This window comes from Caretta caretta, chromosome 10 (genome assembly GCF_965140235.1).
Source record: "Caretta caretta isolate rCarCar2 chromosome 10, rCarCar1.hap1, whole genome shotgun sequence".
Taxonomy (NCBI): Eukaryota; Metazoa; Chordata; order Testudines; family Cheloniidae; genus Caretta; species Caretta caretta.
The window spans coordinates 18,936,403-18,954,990 of record NC_134215.1 but is presented as its reverse complement, the minus strand read 5'-3'; the positions used below and the strand labels follow the sequence as shown (position 1 = coordinate 18,954,990).

The 18,588-nt window shown below is 42.2% G+C and overlaps 1 protein-coding gene across 2 annotated transcripts in view; it reads left to right on the top strand.

Moving 5' to 3' along the window:
- The window catches only part of XYLT1 (xylosyltransferase 1), a 341,106-nt gene that overhangs the window by 193,235 nt on the left and 129,283 nt on the right, over window positions 1–18,588 (top strand). The window lies entirely within an intron of this gene.

The following is an 18,588-nucleotide window of genomic DNA, read 5'->3' as shown; positions in this document are numbered from 1 at the left end:
CATTCCAAGCAGGTGCTTGGGGCGGCAGTTAGAAAGGGGCAGCAGAGTTTCCGCCGTGGCGACAGTTTGGCGGCAGCCCCTCTGTCCCAGCAGCGGTGGCAGCAATTCGGCGGCAGCTTCTCTGTTCCGACGGCCGCAGGGGCAAATCAGCGGCAGCTTCTCCCTTTTGCCATCTGCGGCGGCAGTTTTTTTTCACTGCTTGGGGCGGCAAAAACTGTAGAGCCGGCCCTGTCTAAATGGAATGTTTATTTTGTACTCCTTATTTGGAGCTCCATTCTTCTGGGGAGAAGAAACTGTCAGCTACAACATGCAGAGTTTCTTTCTAATTCTTCCTCTCTGGGTAGGGCTGGCAAGTGGGGTTGTGTGCATGCATGTATGTTGACGACAGAAAAAAATAGGAATATATTGGCAACTGAATTGTTGCTTGAGCCTCAGAGCTGCAATTTTTGTTGTTTGATTTTAATAAGTAGCTACTAGGTTATGTGCCTCACTTCAGAATATTTGTGCTGATTTTGAAGTCAGTCATAGATATTCACACTATTATGTCATGCTTACCCTTGCAGAGTTCTCAGTCCTTCCTTGGAAACCAACTGTATGGGCTAAGGGCCCAGTTCTGCAGTCCATGCATTCCCTGTGACCGAATGCACCCTTGTATTCACACTAATGTGATAATCTGTACAATATATGCCTTATGAGGTATCATCTGAAAACTAATAACTTGCTGGTCAATAATATCATGGTGAAATGTCTGTTGCAACATCATATGTAAAGTTACGAATTTCTCCTGTATAATGATGTTAGCACACGTTCAAACCCACACAGCCCTGATTAAGCAAAAGTTGTTAAACAGGTCTGTCCTAAACAAAGGAGTGTGTGTGTGTGTGTGTGTGTGTGTGTGTACCTGTGTTTTACATATAAATAGTAAACAGGGTTTTGAGATAGCAAGTGCGGGAAATCTACATTTCAGCATGCACATAAAGCCACCTTCCCCACCAGACTCCATGTCAACATCTTTGCTGTTTGAATAAACTTTGCTTTAAGGGGTAATCCGGAGAAGAATCTACTTCAAAGGAGTACTGGACTGTAAAAGTGAGGGACAAAAACACCCCCAGACATCTCTCCCTATTTATACCTCTCTCTCTTTCACCAAAGAAGACAAAGAAACCAGCCCTTTGACTATGAGGGGGGATCCTGACCTGAGAATTTGGTCAGTCCTGTTGCTGGGATCATGTGGTAAGGATTTTACCTTGAATGAAGTCTAACTTATTAAGTTTTAGCTACTAGAAAGCATTTTATCTTTATTTCTCTTGTAACCATTTATGACTTTAATGCCTCATACTTGTACTCACTTAAAATCTCTCTGGAGTTGAATACACTTGTTTTATTTTTTAATCGAAACTAATCCAGTGTTGTGTTTAAACTGAACTGTTCGGTAACTTCAGTTAAAGTAGCAGAATTTTTACCCATTTCAGGGGCAACAGACTTCTAATATCTTAACTGCCCAGGGGAGGGCTGGACAGTGCAGAAAACATGTTTTGAGGAAAATTAAGGACTGGGAGTGTGTTGGGGTCACTCTGCAGGTAGTAACCAAGGCTTCTGGAAGCCAGAGTGTGGCTGGTGTGCTGCTGACGGGTCAGAGTTGCTGGACCAGGGCTCTAGCTATACACTGACACCCAGGGTGCGACCCGCATGCTGGTAGGCTATTTGTGAGCGGCGTATGTTGGAAACTGCAATAGCAAAGCATTGTGAGGCTCCCATGCTTGCAGGGCTGGTAGTGAACAACTCCTTATTGGTCTGGATTGCACACCAGATGTGACACACCTGTACTGAAATAAAGGTGTTCCCAGCACTTCCATTGTGTGTGTGTGTGTGTGTGTGTGCGCACGCACACACACAAAGAATGTAGGGTCAGGCCCATAATATGTAAATGTGCTTATGAATCACATGGGGCTGTGTCCTGTTGATTTGGGATTCAAACATGCCGATGTCTATTAACTTCAACTTGGGATTGTGAAGGGGAGGACGCACCTGATAGCATACGTTGTGGTACACAGTTGAAACAGTTTTGGAAATAACACTGATCACATTTGCCCCTTAGCAAGGTCCTGCTTTTTCACTTTGTATGTTGTGTTTTGTACTCCTCTTTTTATGTTAAAAATGGAATCTGAGTAATTTATAAATGTCTATGTTTTTTCATTCATGCAGCTTCTCAGAACCCCGGAAAATCTTGGTCCTATTTAAGTCTATGAGAGAACTCCCTTTGACTTCAGTAGGTTCAGTATTTCATCCTCAGTTTATAAAGTATGAAATCATTATGCATTCATATGTTCCCAAGAGGCTTGGGTTTGTAACAGCAAGCTGTGGCTTACAAAATTTTTCTTTTTGAAAAAGGCTGAAAAAAAGTTTAGTAAGGCATAGAAAACATTATTTTATATTGTCTTTGAACATTTTCTTGTTGTGGTATTGTTTTACTACTGCAGTGTATTCATGTGATATACTTCTATGGTATAATTGAGAGTAAAAGTTTGGTGTTGCACCACAATAGCAATGTGCTTCTCCTCTCGGTTCCAGTGTGTCTACAAACCTGCATATGAATATAATGGAGAGCATATTTGCTTAGGGCAAAATGCTCCATTCGCAATTTTCAGGGAAACATTTAAAATGTCATGCTAGCGTGAAATGGGCTACATACCAAAGTTAAAACTAATGGTCTTCCTAACACTTGCACAAATTTATGTTCAGGATGAATTCTCTGCTGGAGTAAATGGAAAAAATGCCACTAACATTAATGGAGCTACATTTATGTGGACCTGCTAAAAATCTGGCCCTTGATCTCTTATAAGCTGATTTTCCTTCGCGTTAGATATAAAATGTAGTGTTAATGCTATGTCCATCTTCTGTTCTGCATGCTTGTTTAATTACATATCTATAAATCTGAAGTAGGTTCTAAAATATAAAAACCTTCTTTTAATGGTGTAAAATTACCATGACTCCTCATCACGCATGATGTGACGCTGCACATGGGTTCACTGGCAACTTGAACATAATGTGTACAATTTGAATCAACAGATTGTATGGGGAGCTTTTTGTTTGTTTTCAAAGGAGGGTGGAGAACAGTCAGCTCAGACAACAGGAATGACAGTCATGAAGACATTTAAGAATCATCTTATTAATGAATGTTTGGTTAATACAGAACAAATCACAATAAAGCGGGGAATCTAAGATACGATTTCCACTGCACACAAATTGAATTAAAGGGATTGTATTAAAGATGGATTGACTATGAAATGTTTAGAGGATTATTTAGCAATGATTTTCTTCTTATACCGCCTTGTCACTGGGTCCCCTCACAGCAGATGGTGCCTCCTCCTGGCCACTCTGGAGATTAGCTCCCTCCAAGTTCAGGGCAAGCACCATTGCCACTTTCTCTCTGTCTCTGCAACTCCAGGTGCTCCTTCTCCATGACCTGGCCCTCCGGCTGGGTCACTGTACATGTTTCCCTCTTCTAGGCTGTCAGTCTTTCCTCACTAGTAATCTATGATGGTCTTCCCATTCACTGTCCTATGGTGTCACTGCCTCAGTGACTGTGGTAGGGGAACCTCTAGTCTGGGTTCCAGCTCAGGGACCGTCTAATCAGAAGGCAAGGTTTGTTGCCTCCTGGACCTTACTGCCTTTCCCCGAGCCTGTCCTTACCTTCTGGCTCTCCCCACTTCTCTGGGTTTGCCTGCCTCAGAACGCCCTCTTCCCAGGGAGTAACTGTAGGCTACCTGTCTCGATAGCCCCAAATATACCTCCCTTCTCCCAGGGAGTGACTGCAAACTACTTCCCTGCAGCCCCTTTCTCCTATCAGCTCCCTGGCTTTATAGAACCCTTGCCTGTTCCCCTACCAGTGAGTTTCCCCTAATTAGGGCTTTCCTCTCAGCCTTAATTTTCCCAGCTTGTAGCCTAATAGGTTAATTGACCCATCTGGCCTTCAGGGTGAGTGTGGGTGAATATCTTTTTACACATCTTCACTAATCCTCTTGGTCAAAAATAGCTTTAGAAAAGGACTCCAGTCAGGAGGTAGGACATATAAGTACCATTCCCATCTACCTAAAGAATATCTCTGTTTACAGTGCAGAGGAGGTAGGCTGAATTCTGTGTCCTATGATAAGTACTTTTTTTGATGGCTTTAAAAGTTTTTTTTAAGTAGTTCTGGGATGACTGCTATCACCAGTATTAGGAAGTAGAATTGAGACTTTTGATTCACAAGGATTAGTCTTTTTTTTAAAAGATACACACATTTTCCCATTTGAGCATACCATTTCGCCAAAGGAACACTCAGCTTTGTAGTGTTGAACCAGCCAATGATGGATTAACATCCATCTAATACATTTTGATCATGAGTCTTGAGCAGTGGGGATAAAATGTAATCTAGCTCAAGTAGCATAGTGATATTTATTATTCATGTGTTATTGTAACTCAGCATACCATATGAGTAATCTTTTAAAGCTTGCCAAAAGAACCAATGTTAATTGCGTACAAGAGAATGTATTTGCTGCTGGAAATGTCACACCATAATTATATTCCATTTCTGTCTGACAAGTAATATAATACTTAAAGAAAATTAGTCCTGTTTTTTTTTCTGATATGTAAAATTATTCATAGTACTTTTCAAGTAGTGTACATGGCAGTAAGTTTTTGAACTACAGGAATTAATCAATGATAAAAATAATTCCTATGTTATTAAACAAGCAAAAGGTACTAAACCTAGATAGCACAAATGAAATAAACAGTGCAAAGTTAGGTACTTCCTTAAGTATTTAAATTGCACAAAACAAGTTGATTTAATACACCTAATCCAATGAAAATAAAGTGATCTGTACAGTGGGTGGCTAAATCCAAAGTCTTTTTTAGCCCTTATTATCAGTCAATGGGAATTTTGGCTGAGTAAGGCACTGCACGATTAAGCTGTAGGTTGTCAATAATAATAGTTACAATGGAAATGAAGTAACAACCCTGCGTAGGCTGCTGAACTGAATTCTGGGATGTAAACAGCTAGAAGCAGAATCCTAACCACTAGAGATAAAGGAGTAACTCCACTAGCTGGTAGCTATAGTAGACTGCTATCCTCTTATGTGGATACAACTAGAAGAGGCCAAAGACCCATGCTTTGCTAGTGTTTCAATGACTACTAACAAAAAAAACATATATAATGCAAACTAAATATCTACAGAAGTTTAGTGGTTTCACTTTTGAACCTTTCTTGCTTGTGTAATGTTTCTTTGGGTTACTCAAAGGTAATGTCAGTTTCCCAGAAACTCTTAACACCATGACAAAATTCCTTGTCATAAGAAATATTCAAAAATAATTATTTATAAGTGTCCACTCCTAAAAATGTACATTCCTCCATGTAGCAAACTAGAATTTATTTTATTTATTTTCTTGGAAAACCCTTCAAATATTGGCATTAGCTTAAACTAACTCATATTGTAGTACTTATCCATAGCCAACTGATGTCTCTAGAATACCAGTTCACTGCTACATAAGAATTAAGGGTGGGATTTTCAAAACTGCTTATCAATGGTATAACTATGTTGCTGTTGAAGACATTGGCAAAACTCCAGTTTAACTTAAATAGGAGCAGAGATAGGCCAACACTGAGAGATTTTGAAAATCCCATCCTATGTCTCATATTTTGTTTATTGTCATCACAGGTCACCTGCAGAGATGCTAATTCTGTGAATCTCTTGAGACAGCAGAGTATGCAAAACAATAAAGGGAACAATCACCCATCCGTAAGCACAGGTGCTTCTTATATGAGACATCCTCTCACTGCCCAACCAGTGAAACAGTCTAGTCCCCTGCAGGGAGTTAAGTACTGACCACATTCAGCAAAGTGCTGAGCACCCTAAACTTTCATGCATGTTAACTGAAATAGGTGACTGATGGGACTTCCCACAGGGTGCTCAGTACTTCACAAGGGCTAAGCCTCAATTCTTCACAGTAGCTAACATGCTGAAGATGTGCACGTAATTTCCATTGTGGTTTCCATCATTAATTTTCTTTACAAAATTCTTCTCTCCTGTGCTGAAAACTTTTTGTTATTCACAGTTTAGGACTGTCAACAGAGGCATCCATAGCAGCAATTGCTGATTAAACTGGTTTAGGTTAGTTACAATTTCTTAACTATTACCAAATCTTCACCCTGTTAAATTCTTTTCCCTCTCTTCCCCAACTCCCCATGAGGCTCTGAGACGTCTTTCCAGTAACTGCCCCCCTCGCCCTATATTGAAGCCAGCAGTGGAAGCTTGGTACCATGCAGATCATATTAGAAGCAGGCAAAGCACTACTCAGAGGTGTCTCAACCTAGATTGTAGTCAATTGGACTTGAAGGTACTCAGCATATTTCAGGAGGAGGTCCACACTTTACAGCATCAGGCCTTAAGAGAAAATTCTCTTTTATCTTCACTGACCCTGTCAAAGAAATGACAGATCTAGTCATAAAAACAGCCATACTGGGTCTACTCCTGAAGGCATTCTGCACCCAAAAAATTCTGTGCACAATATTTTAAAATTCCGTAAAATTCTGCAAATTTTATTTGTCAAATAAATACGGAGCATGGTACTGGGGAGCACATACCACTGGCTGCACAGAGGTGGGAGATCACTGTGCTTCTCCCCTCCCTGGGACATTGACTCAGCAGTGAGACTGCACCCAACCCTGACACAGCGCAAAGACCGGACCTGTCCCAGAAACACCCCAGGGCCCTGCCCCTCCATGCCAGGTGCACCAAGTGTGGCAGACAGGCTCAGCAAGGCAGGATCCAAATATGGAGGGGCTTATTCGGGGTGGGAGGATCCAGGTGTGATGTGAGAGGGTTCTGTGGAGGCCAATCTGGGTGTGGGCGGCTCAGTGGGGCATCTGGGTGCAGAGGGGATCTGGATGCACAGGGGCTTGTTTGGGGGTTCAGGGTGCAATGGTAATGGGACTCTGCAAGGGGGTCCAGGTGGAGGGTCTGGATGTGGAGCATTCGCGGGGGCAGATGCTGGAGAACTGGGGCTCAGTGAGGTAGGTATTCATGTGCAGCTGGTTGGGGCTCGGTGGGGTGGAGATCTGGGTGTGGGTGGCTCGTCGGCATGGTCCAGGAGCCGGGGGAGAGGAGCTTATCGGGGGGAGGTTCTCAGTCCAGGGAAGTAAGGCTCAGTGGGAGGGTCTGGGTATGAGGGGTTCTGGATGCATGGGGGTTGGGCGGATGGAGGAGCAGCTCCCTGTAAAGGGATCCCTCCCCCTGCAGCTGAGGAGCAATGGGTGCAGGAAGCCCGGGGGACTGGGGAGTTTGTAGAGCTTCCTGCAGCCAGGGGAGAAATCTGGAGGTGGGTCTGACCTGGCCCTGGATACTGTGCAGGGGAAGAAGTAGTCCCGTCTTCCCCAGCCCAACTTAGCCTAGCCTAACCGCTGAGCTCAGCGCAGGGTAAGAACCACCAGCCGGGTTTTCCCCAGTGCCACCTCCTGTCCCACAGTGATTTACCTCTCTGCCAGCTGCTCTGGGCACACGAAACATATTGCTGTGGAGGGTTGCATGATCGCTCTTGTGACTTCCCTTTGCTTCCCTGTCAGAAAATGATTTTTCTGTGTGGAAGCAAAGAAATCTATGGGGAACATAAATTCTGTGCATGCGCCGTGGCGCAGAATTCCCCGAGGAGTATGGGTCAGACCAAAGGTCCATCTAGCCCAATATCCTGTCTTCCTACGGCCAATGCCTGGTGCCCCAGAGGGAATAAACAGAACAGGTAATCATCAAGTGATTCCTTCTCTGTCACCCATACCCAGCTTCTGGCAAGCAGAGGCTAGGGACACCATCCCTGATGATCTTGGCTCATAGCAACTGATGGACCTATCCTCCATGAACATATCTAGTTCTTTTTCTTCTTCTTCTTCTTCTTCTTTTTTGAACCCTGTTGTAGTCACATATTGCCTTTCCTGCTTCTCCCCTGGAATGAGAGTTTCTTCATCAGGGCTGTATTTAACAGTTCAGGTAACTGGTTTGACTTTGTTAGGTGAACAGCAGGGTGACCATATGTCCCGTTTTGGCTGGGACAGTCCCTTTTTGTTAAGCCCTGATCATCAGTTGGCAAGAGAAAACTGGACAAATGCAGGTTTTCAAAAAAAGTAGGATGTGACCCCTAGCAGGTTGTGGAGGAACATGAGGGAGGGAGAGTGGCTCGGGCCAGGCCAGCCCTGTGTGGACAGGTGGCAGAGGGTTTTGGTCCGGCTCTGCATGCAGCAGATGGAAGCGGGGCCTTGGGCTGGCCCTGCATGGGCGGGCAGCAGGATGGGTCTCTTGGTGATCCCACATGTGGGGGAGATGGGGGGATCTCAGGCTGGCCCTGCGCGGGAAGGAGGCCGGGAGACCTCCTGCCAGCCCCGTGCAATGTGCCATTTTCCCTTTGGGAAAATATGGTCACTCTCATGAACAGTGTTCTGCCATTCTTTACCTGCCTTGACGCAATTGTCAGAACTGAAAATCTTCACTTAGAACAAATGTAGTCAGGACTGGAAGGCCAAGGATACAAAATGTAGTATGACGGGATAAGAGGTGAACAGAAAGGGTGCTGTATCCCAAATATTTTTAATGTTGGCACAGAGGAATAAGATACTTCAAGGAATGTCCCCAGCATTTTGCATCCATTGTTAGACCCGCTTGATATAATCTCTCTGGAGTCTGGTAATGTCACTGGGTATTGCTTTAAATGAACGGATGATCATTTTAAAGTAATTTGGTATTCAATGTAATAATGTTCATGATGAACTAAATGGTTGTTAATTGGTATGGTCGTATTAATAGGAAATTCATTCTAATTCAGCATTAATTAATATATTGTTACTTTAAACTGTTTCTCATTTATTTATGAGTCACCGAGAAAGGGGGGAAGAATGCTTCACTAAACACGCTCCACCAAAACAAGTAAATAATTGAGATTCATTTCCCAGGAATGATACTATTTTCATAATTAGAATTGTCAGAAATGCAAGTTTGTTTTTAAGATTATTGGCCTGGCTAGACATTTATCATAGTAAATTAGATTCAGTATCTGTGTCTATCTCTATGTGCACCAGTGTCCTGATAATTAGGGAGTGATTTGTAAAACATGCAAATGGTTTCAATAATTGCTTGAGACTGACTATAAGACTCCAAAATAATAAGGTTGTTTTTTAAAATATTACTCAGACCACTCCTCCACCAAATGCTACACAATCCCATACACATTGTGAGTAAACTAGAAACAAAACTACGTCATAGTCATAGTCAATATGTACAGAGTCATATTACAGTATATCCATTTTTCTTTCTTTTTTTAGTTTTCTATCATGGAAAATTGATTTGTTTCTGCAGAATGAGAGAGAGAAGAGAGAAATAAATCCTGATCTTCTTTTCAAACCTCATGTGCCAACTTTGAACCTGGAACAAATTTTTCCCTTTTTCTCTTTGATAGGTAGGATAGAAATCCCTGGAAATCTGAGGTTATAATGGAACTGCAGTCAGAGCCAGACCCATAACTGTGGTGGCTTTCTCTGGTGGTATTGTAAAGCTGAAGGAATAATAGGAACTTACAAGTAATGTCAGGAAATGAATTGTCCTGCTGGAAGGCAGTAACTCAGGCTCCCATGCTGCCATAAGTTTATTCCATCACTCTCTGAAGTGATTAAAGCAGACTTAAAATGTTAGCATCAGCAGCACCTTTACCACAAGTAAAGGCTTCCACTCAGGAAGGAGGAATTTGACTGAGATCTCTCTCCTTAAGCTTAAATTGACTAGTCACAGAGTTTTTGTAAATTATATCCTGCTGCTTCCCACCCACAGGGCATTAATTTTTGCTTATAGGTTACTTAATCATATGAAGTTGCAGAAGAGTCTATGAGTAAAGGAAGAGTCTGAGAGTAAAGTATATTGAAGCAGTGTTACTGAGATACTTTATAAGAATGGAACATCCATTTGTCAATAGCAGTATACTCTCAAACTTTATCCTCACTCAGCACCAGTGCAGAAAAGAAAAGCCTAGGAGGCATCAACTTTAAAGTAAAATCTGAGGAGGTTGGGGTGTAGGAGGGGGCTCTGGGCTGGGGCCGAGGGGTTTGGAGTGCGGGAGGGGGTGCAGGTTCCGGCTCGGGGTGTGGACTCTGGGGTGGAACCAGGGATGAGGGATTTGGGGCGAAGGAGGGGGCTCCAGGCTGGGGCAGGAGGTTGGGGGTAGGGGATGCAGGTTCTAGGAGGTAATTTGGGTGTGGGAGGGGACTCCAGGCTGGACCAGGGCGTAGGGGTGTGGGAGGGGGTTTGGGGTGCAGCATCCCGGCAGCACTTACCAAGGCTCCCAGGAAGCGGCCACTAGGTCCCTGCAGCCCCTAGACGCATGGGTGGGCAGGGAAGCGCCACACATTGCCCTCCCGCTGGCAGGCGCTCCCCCCGCACCTCCCATTGGTCATGGTTCCCGGCCAATGGGAGCTGCGGAGCCAGCCCTCGGGGCAGGGGCAGCACATGAAGCCTCTCTAGCTGTCAAACTTTTGTACTGGTAACCCCTTTCACATAGCAAGCCTCTGAGTATGACCCCCACTTATAAATTAAAAACACTTTAAAATACATTTAACACCATTATAAAAGCAGGGTTTGGGGTGGAGGCTGACAACGCGTGACCCCCCGCCCCATGTAATAACCTCATGACCCCCTGAGGATCCCGACCCCCAGTTTGAGAACACCTGGTCTAGGGGTTGCAGGACCTGGTGGCCACTTATGGCAGCCGCTTCTGGGAGCCACACGGAGCTAGGGCAGGCAGGGAGCCTTCCTTAGCCCCGGGCCGCCGCTGCGCCTCCTACTTCTAACAGCTCCGTTGGTAATGCCGACCGGAGTTGCCAGGGTCCCTTTTTGACTAGACGTTTCAGTCGATAACCGGATGCCTGGCAACCCTATCTCCCAAGAGGCGCTCCGCAGGGTTAGGATCAGCACCAGTATGAGCAGAAGTCTGTACAGAATCACAGGCAGAGAAAAGTCCATGTGTTCGTGCTATTAGTTGTGAATGTTAAGAGCTGCTAGTGGGGACCATAGAACAAGGAGTCGAGAATCTGTATAAACAGGAAGTAAAGTCAGTCTTGCATTCACTGCAGCTGGGTTTTTGTCATCTGTTACACCAGTTCAAGGTGCTCTCCGTTCCCTGGGAGCCATGCATGGGCCTAGCTCTGCTCAAAATGAGTAGTAGCGGGTGGGCTAGGAGGAAGGGCCGCGGATATACAGATTCTGTAGATGCCCACTTTGAGGGGGCTCTGTGCCAGTTGTGCTGTGTGTTTCTATAGTTTCCCTTCACTTAGGTCGTTGGTGAGAACAGCTACAAATATTGTAGCCAAAGAAGTGTACAGAGTGTTCAGAGATGTGATTACACTGTGTACTTCAGGCTGCTTGCAGCTTGGGGCAGGAAAAGACCTGTCAGTCACTGGCAGCAGGGCAGTCCCTGGCTCCCTGAAGTTCCCTTGTTTTTTCTGCCTCCATGCCAGGAAGCAGGCGGTTTGGCCAGTCCTCCCGGTTCCAGAGCTTTTCTGAGGAAAAGTCCAAACTTTATTTCACATTTATGAGTGACTAACAATCTGGTTCAAGAACATGTCCATCCAATTCCCAGCTGTGTCCTAGGGCTGCATTGGCCTTTTGTGGAGATTGACCTGCTCAGCTCCTTTTCCCCTTTCTGAGGCATTTGCTGTACCCTTGCGGACGTTGCGGGGAGAGCTAGGCCAAGAAAAGCTAGGGGCAAAAGGGAGGGGCTGTCTCCTGCTTCACCCCCTTTTTGAATGTCTCACTGGGGAGCTTGGCTGGCTCTGTGAGGACAATGCGGCTTCCCTTCTCACAGCCCAGTCTGGTTAGGGTTGATCAGCTCCCTTTCCCCAGGCAGGAAGGGAGCCAGGCGGGACTGGAAAAGCTGGCTCCCCAGGACCGCACAAAAGATAGCAAGGAGAGAGCTGCAGTGACACTCCTTTTTTCTTTCTGGTTCATGAGACTATGGCGCTTGGGCAGGAGCAGTGCTAATCTCAGGGCAGAGAAATCTTGTCTCCTGCATTCAGATCTACTAGGCAGCTGTGTGGCCATCAATACATACATTCTGCATACTGGCCATCCAGTCTTTAGCTAGAGCCATTTTTTGGCAGAATTCTTCTCCTCTATTTAGTGCCCAAGGGAAGATGGAGGCTATATGGTATCCTTCTTTTTTAATTCCTTGGATGATACTGCTTCCCATTCTGGAGAAACTGCTATGAAAATGCCATTGAACAGATCTGTGGACCTTAGCACAAAGAAGAATATGCAAATGTGCTCACATGAAGGTGGGGGTTTTTTTTGTTTTGTTTTTTGGAGTAATAAAGTCCACACATCCTACCCGCCCTGGAGACAAACAAATCATCCAGAATAGAGATGGCATTCAAAGATTTGGATGTGTCAACCTGTGGAACTCCTTGCCTGAATAAGTTGTGAAGGCTAGGACTATCACAGGGTTTAAAAGAGAACTGGAGGTTAAGTCCATTAATGGCTATTAGCCAGGATGGGTAAGGAATGGTGTCCCTAGCCTCTGTTTGTCAGAGGGTGGAGATGGATGGCAGGAGAGAGATCACTTGATCATTACCTGTTAGGTTCACTCCCTCTGGGGCACCTGGCATTGGCCACTGTCGGTAGACAGGATACTGGGCTGGATGGACCTTTGGTCTAACCCAGTATGGCCATTCTTATGTTCTTATGTTTCAGTAGAAAGAATTTCCTATCCTCTGTAGTAGGAGAAATTGTGTTTTTTTTCCTAAAAGTATGGTTAACGCCTCTGTACTTAGGAAAATAGGTTTGATTTAACTTGGCTGTGGAAGCCTTCTCAAAGAGGGGCACTTCAGAGAGCCGGACATTTCCCTGCTGTTAGTGACTGACAGGTCTGGTTTTGCCCCCAAGCTGCAAACAGGCTGATGTACCTGCTTAATGGATCTGTGGACCTTATTAATCAAAGAAAGGAAATTTTCATGTAAGTACAGCTACACTTTTGTATTATCAATCCTTCATAACTCAGCCACTTCTCATCAGAAAAACTTCTCACCAGAAAACTCCTAAGATACTTCTCCTGGAGGCCTATTTCTCTGCCAACTTTTTTTTTCTTTTATCTCCAAGCATTTGAATATTAGAGCTATTTTTAAAAGCAATTTTGTTTTTAAACGAAGGAAGGCATATTTTTTTCACTCTCCTATCATTTGAAAAAGGGTAAATTGTTTTTGCTGTACTGCACCGAAAGTAGAAAATCATCTTTAGGCAAAGACCAGAGCTGGAAAATTTCAACCCACTAGATGAAAGGTTGTGTAAATTATGAGAAACTGAAAATAGGGAGTTATAGTGGAAAGCCTAAGTACGGTTTGCAGAATCTGTCCATTCAGCGGAGTTATAACTAGCATTCTAGCTGTAATAAGAAATCCAACTATTCATTTAGTGGAGCAGTAACAGTAAACGGCCTCTAGATCTGCATAGCAATATCTCTTCTACGATCTATGGTATCAATACACACGTGCAGCTGTGCGCAGGAGAAGTAGGCAGCAGCAGATATATTTACACAGACATAATGTACTGTATAAATAGTAAAATCTAAATATGGGAGTATAAAGTGATAGATTGATTTACAAAATCGGTTCCTTGAAATAGTCTGGATTGTAAAATCCTGTACCAACAGTTTGTGTTTCTAGCTCTTACAAAAGTCTGAAAACATCAGTAATTAGCAGCTGAAGTAAAAGATTAGCGGTAAAGGATGTGCGTTACATTGATGAGTTCTATATTGAGTCCTATTCACTCTACAAATGAGATGCTAAAATTATAGCTCTATATTAAGTATTGTGGCACTTGTTGATGCCGCTGTAGTTAAGGGTAAGACTTTCCATTAGGAGAGCTGATTTTTCTGGGATTTATAAAGGCCATTTGACATTCCAAATTTGACATTCCAATTTGACATTTGGGGCTGACGTTTTGTGTGTAACTTGCCAAACCAGGTATGTATTTTCCTAAAAACAAATGTTGTAGATGGAGCCAAAACATGCAGGTAGGAAACTTCAAGGGCTGTTAACGGTTTCATTTTAAAAGGCCAGTTGTTGCCAGTCACTTGGTCTTCGTGCTAAATGTAGCTATCTGTTTTAAATTTAAAACGTCAAAATAAAATCATTTTGATTAGCAGCTAATACGTTGGTAAGTATGGGTTTTATTAAGAGTGTGAACACCACCACTTTAGGTGAAATCTTGGCCGCACTGCAGTCAGAGTGAAGGTGCTCCAGGAGGTAAATGTTACAAGGAGCCTCTTCCCCAACCTCTGTGCACAGCACATAATGAAACTGTGAAGTTATGAGAAGTTTAAGAACCCTCCATGGCTAGAGCCACTCCTTTCACCGTGTAGAGGGGTAGAACCATAACCTAGCTCTCGTTCCCCACTCACCAGCTGAACTGGCCTGGCATGGATGAGACTGTTTGCTGAATCTCTCCAAGAGTGCATGACTATGGCTTATAACTCTACCCCTTTGGCTTATAACCCAGTCCTGGTAACATTAACATTGTAGGGTCTATTATTACTGTTTATAGAGTGTTGGTATACATGGCACATAGAGGAAATGGTTATAAATCCATGAGATCATGAAGTCTACAGGTGGGAAGAGACTAAACCAGGATAATGCAATACTCAGAATTGGGTATGCTCATTGAAACCAAACTGCTTCATAAAGGTTTCTTGTAGGACAGGGGGTTGGAGCTCGATACCCATTAATTGGGAGGCTACTATAAGCATCAAGGGGGTGGCACGAAAGAAGGTAGGAAATCACCTGTGTCAGCTTGGCCCATTGCACCCCAAGTATAGGTAGGTGGAAGATAAGAAGCAGAGATGTGAAAAGTACTGGGGGGTGGTAGGATAGAGGAAGACATAAGGGAAGTGATGTAGACAGTGTTGAGTTATTGCTTCACACATAAGGAGGCCCACTGAACAGAATGGGCAAGAATGGGAAAGTGAGTGTAGAGATTTAAAAAATGAGATGACTTTGTCTGGACAGTGGAGAGGAAACTCATCTTGGCAGCTGCATGTTAGTTTGACTCAAGGATGGCCAGGTGACAAAGGCCGGTTGCACTGGCTTACTCTGTGATCTCTAATCTATGTGGGCATGCAGAAATATAATTATAGTATTGAAGGAGCTATGAAATGCAAGTGCCACTTTAAAATCCTTTTAGATTTTTTTTATTGCCACCATATGGCATGTTGTTAATTGAAAAGCAGCTGATGTCTCTCTTGCATTGTTGTTGGCATCCTAACACCCCAGAAGGGGACGCACTTCTGTGTGATAGGCAAAATGACTAATATAGAGACAGTAAAATGTGTAAATTAGTTTGGAATAAATTTGGATGAAGGGTTCTATAAAAATGCAACAGTTTTTGAGATAATGGGGCCATCCTAATATTGATATGTTTTACAGAACACTGCCTATTCACACTTGATTTTCAAGTCCGACTGCATCTTTAGAGTCTTATAATCAGAAGAAAATATTCAATTTTACCTGTCTTCCCAATTTTATCTTATTTGAAAACCAGACTGGGTCTGTGTCAGTGGGCAGACTGCTAAATAGAAGGTGCTAATCAACCACAAACTAAAAATAGGCATATGATAGGCTACACCACAAGTAGCTGGTATTATGACATATGGAAAAATTTAACATACTTAGTTTTATGATACTCTAGGCAGCCCAGAAAAAGATTAGACTAAAGAAGCTATAATAGTATGCAGGTGGAAAATGAGACTATAAAGAACTGAAGCAAAATAAAAAAAAAACCAAAATGTAAAAAGATAAAATAGGAAAATTGCGGGAGAGGAAACTAAGACATTGAAGGAATTCAGTAGGAGAAACCTGATGAAAAGGGGGCTAAATTCAGATTAATATTCTGGAGGAATTTGTGTTCAGTATCTGCCAAAAACACTATGGTGTTTTCTGTGAAAGCAAATTTATTAAAGAAGAAAACAACAAAAACACAACACCATTATGTGGCTAACTCTAAAGTCCATTAAAATAATATTGTCAAGAAGAAACCCCACATTGAAAAAAAAAGCCCAGGTCATTGAAAAAATTTCCTCTCCTTTTACTTAGAAGCCACTAATGTAGAAAAATAGATTCCAAAAATGAAATGAAAATATTGTCAAAACATTTGAATCCACCACAGGAACATTTAAAGGGACACTATCAACTAGAAATTCAGTCGTTTAAAAGAAAACCGAGTCAAATTGTTTTATCAATTGCAATTGTCCCTGATTCCCCAGGCAGTTTTTCTGGTTTTACAATCACGTTTTCCTATTTTCCTCTTTTAAAATCATTTTCTTTCCCTTCTTGTTTTGCTAAAGACCGAAACAAACAAGAGGGGAAACTGATTAACTATGTGGGGGAAACAGTGAAACTGACTATGCACAAATATCCAAGGTAAACAAACCAACTGGAAAAGAGAGAATTTTTTTTTCTGTTTTTGCTCATGCAGTTATTGTTTTATTCAGTCTTTCTTACTATTAGTGGTGGAAGTGCAATTTTAAATTGATAGCGTCCCTTTTAAAATTAAGGGGTCAGAATTTTAGTTCTGGCTTTTTTTAAAGGGGTGCACTTTCAAGCCAGCATATAATTGCATCCACATTTTTGCAAAAGCAGTGAATTGTAGGCACTGATATAACCAGTTAGACATCTTCTCAGGAAGCCACATTGAGGATGTGTCCATTTTCCCATTCTATTAAGCCTTTTGTGACTGTGCTTTAAATGCAGGAATCAGCATAATGTCTATTTAATATGTGCTGTATACAGTATTTGTGTTTGAAAGCCCCAATTGAAGTCTTTGGGAATCTAGTTACAGAGAATTACTAATTCTAATACATATGACTTCCATGATCCCATCAGGATAGTGAGAGCAAATCCTTTGGTGATACTGGTCTGCTCCTGGTACTGAGAGGGGAAAAATATTCCCTCTGGGAGTTGTTTGTATAGGCACTTCCCTCAGGTGTGCTACTGTGCTACTATTTGGGATAGTTATTGGCATTCATTGGCTAAGAAGTGCTGCAACAAGATATTACAAAATTAACATTTCAGCACAGCCGAGGGTACCAAATTGTTTAGAGAACCCGCAATAACACCATATGTCCGTGCATGCAGTCAGTTTGTCATTTTAAGGGGGGAAAATTAAAAATAAATATCAAGCAAAGAAATGCAATTTGTCTGCAGATTTCTTTAACAAATTAACAAGCTTTTAAAAATTGTTACAAGTCAGATGGCTCATATTGACCATTGTTTACTTTATTGTTAACTCTATTGTATATCTTAAAACTTAAATATAAAGTGTCTTTTCCTGTCAGTTTTCTCTTTTTTGATTTGACAGTCATCAATTCCCCTGCCTCTTGCATTGAATCAAACTTAAATCAACATGACTGGACTTTATTTTAATAATTACTTTGACAGATATTGTAAAAATGAAATGGACACTACAGTGTTTGCAAGACTCTATACTGTAAATCTGTAAAATGGGTATAACAATTACCTGTCTCTAAAGGTGGAGGCGGTAGGCTTAGTTAACTAATCTTTGTAAAGTAGTAGCATGTTGATGTAGTTTTTATCATGCTCCAACTACTTCTGTCTGAATTTTTATTGACCTTATACACGTGCTCTGAGCATAAAGCACTTTAAATTATTTGGCTGAAAGGTTATGTATAAATGTAATGTAACGATAGAAGTATTATCACACTAGATTGCACCACAATTTTTTGCTTCCAAAGTTTTAAAAGCTTTACTTTTAACGGGAAGTACACATTTGAGCTTTGTGCATGTTGAAGTGCATTGCCCATAATTAAATGTGCATTTTCAATCAAAATCAAAACTTTTAGACCTTTAAAGACAGCTAAATGGATTCGCTTCTCAGAGGACACAATCCAAAATGGCAGCTACGATTTCATAGACCTGGAAAACCCTGATGTTTTTCTTTATGGGGCTGAGGCACTTTTAAGATACTGATACTGCATGTAGTGCTCTTTGATATTAAGGCAACATAGATAGTAGAAAAAATGGTGTGGTACCTTTTTTAGTTTATTTAAGGTGTATAAAGAAGGTCTGAAAAGTAGTGTGGGCTTTTTGTTGTTGTTTTTAACTTAGAAATATCAGGCTCTACCTGTCTTGTTTGCTGGAGGTTTCCCTAAGGGAGCAGGGAAATGGAGAGAGAATTGTATTGAAGGCAAGTGTGTTGACTCTTTAACAAAGATATTTTTCTTCCAAACTGTATATGAGTGGAATAGAGGTTAACAAAAAAAACCCAAACACAGAACAAAGCATTTGAAAAGTTCTGAACAAGCAATTACCTTTGGCTCTTCAATTACTCAGTACTTCTTGTCATAATCTTACTAGTTTTCCAGTTCTTCATAGAGTATTCTTGGGGGAAAAAACAGGCAAGGCAAAACCAGAAATTCTCATATAAAAACAAGCAGGAAAAAAAAATTTTATTTAAAAAAAAAAAAAAAAGTATTGTCAGGCCCACTTCTACATCAGAAAGAAGCAAAGAGCAATTC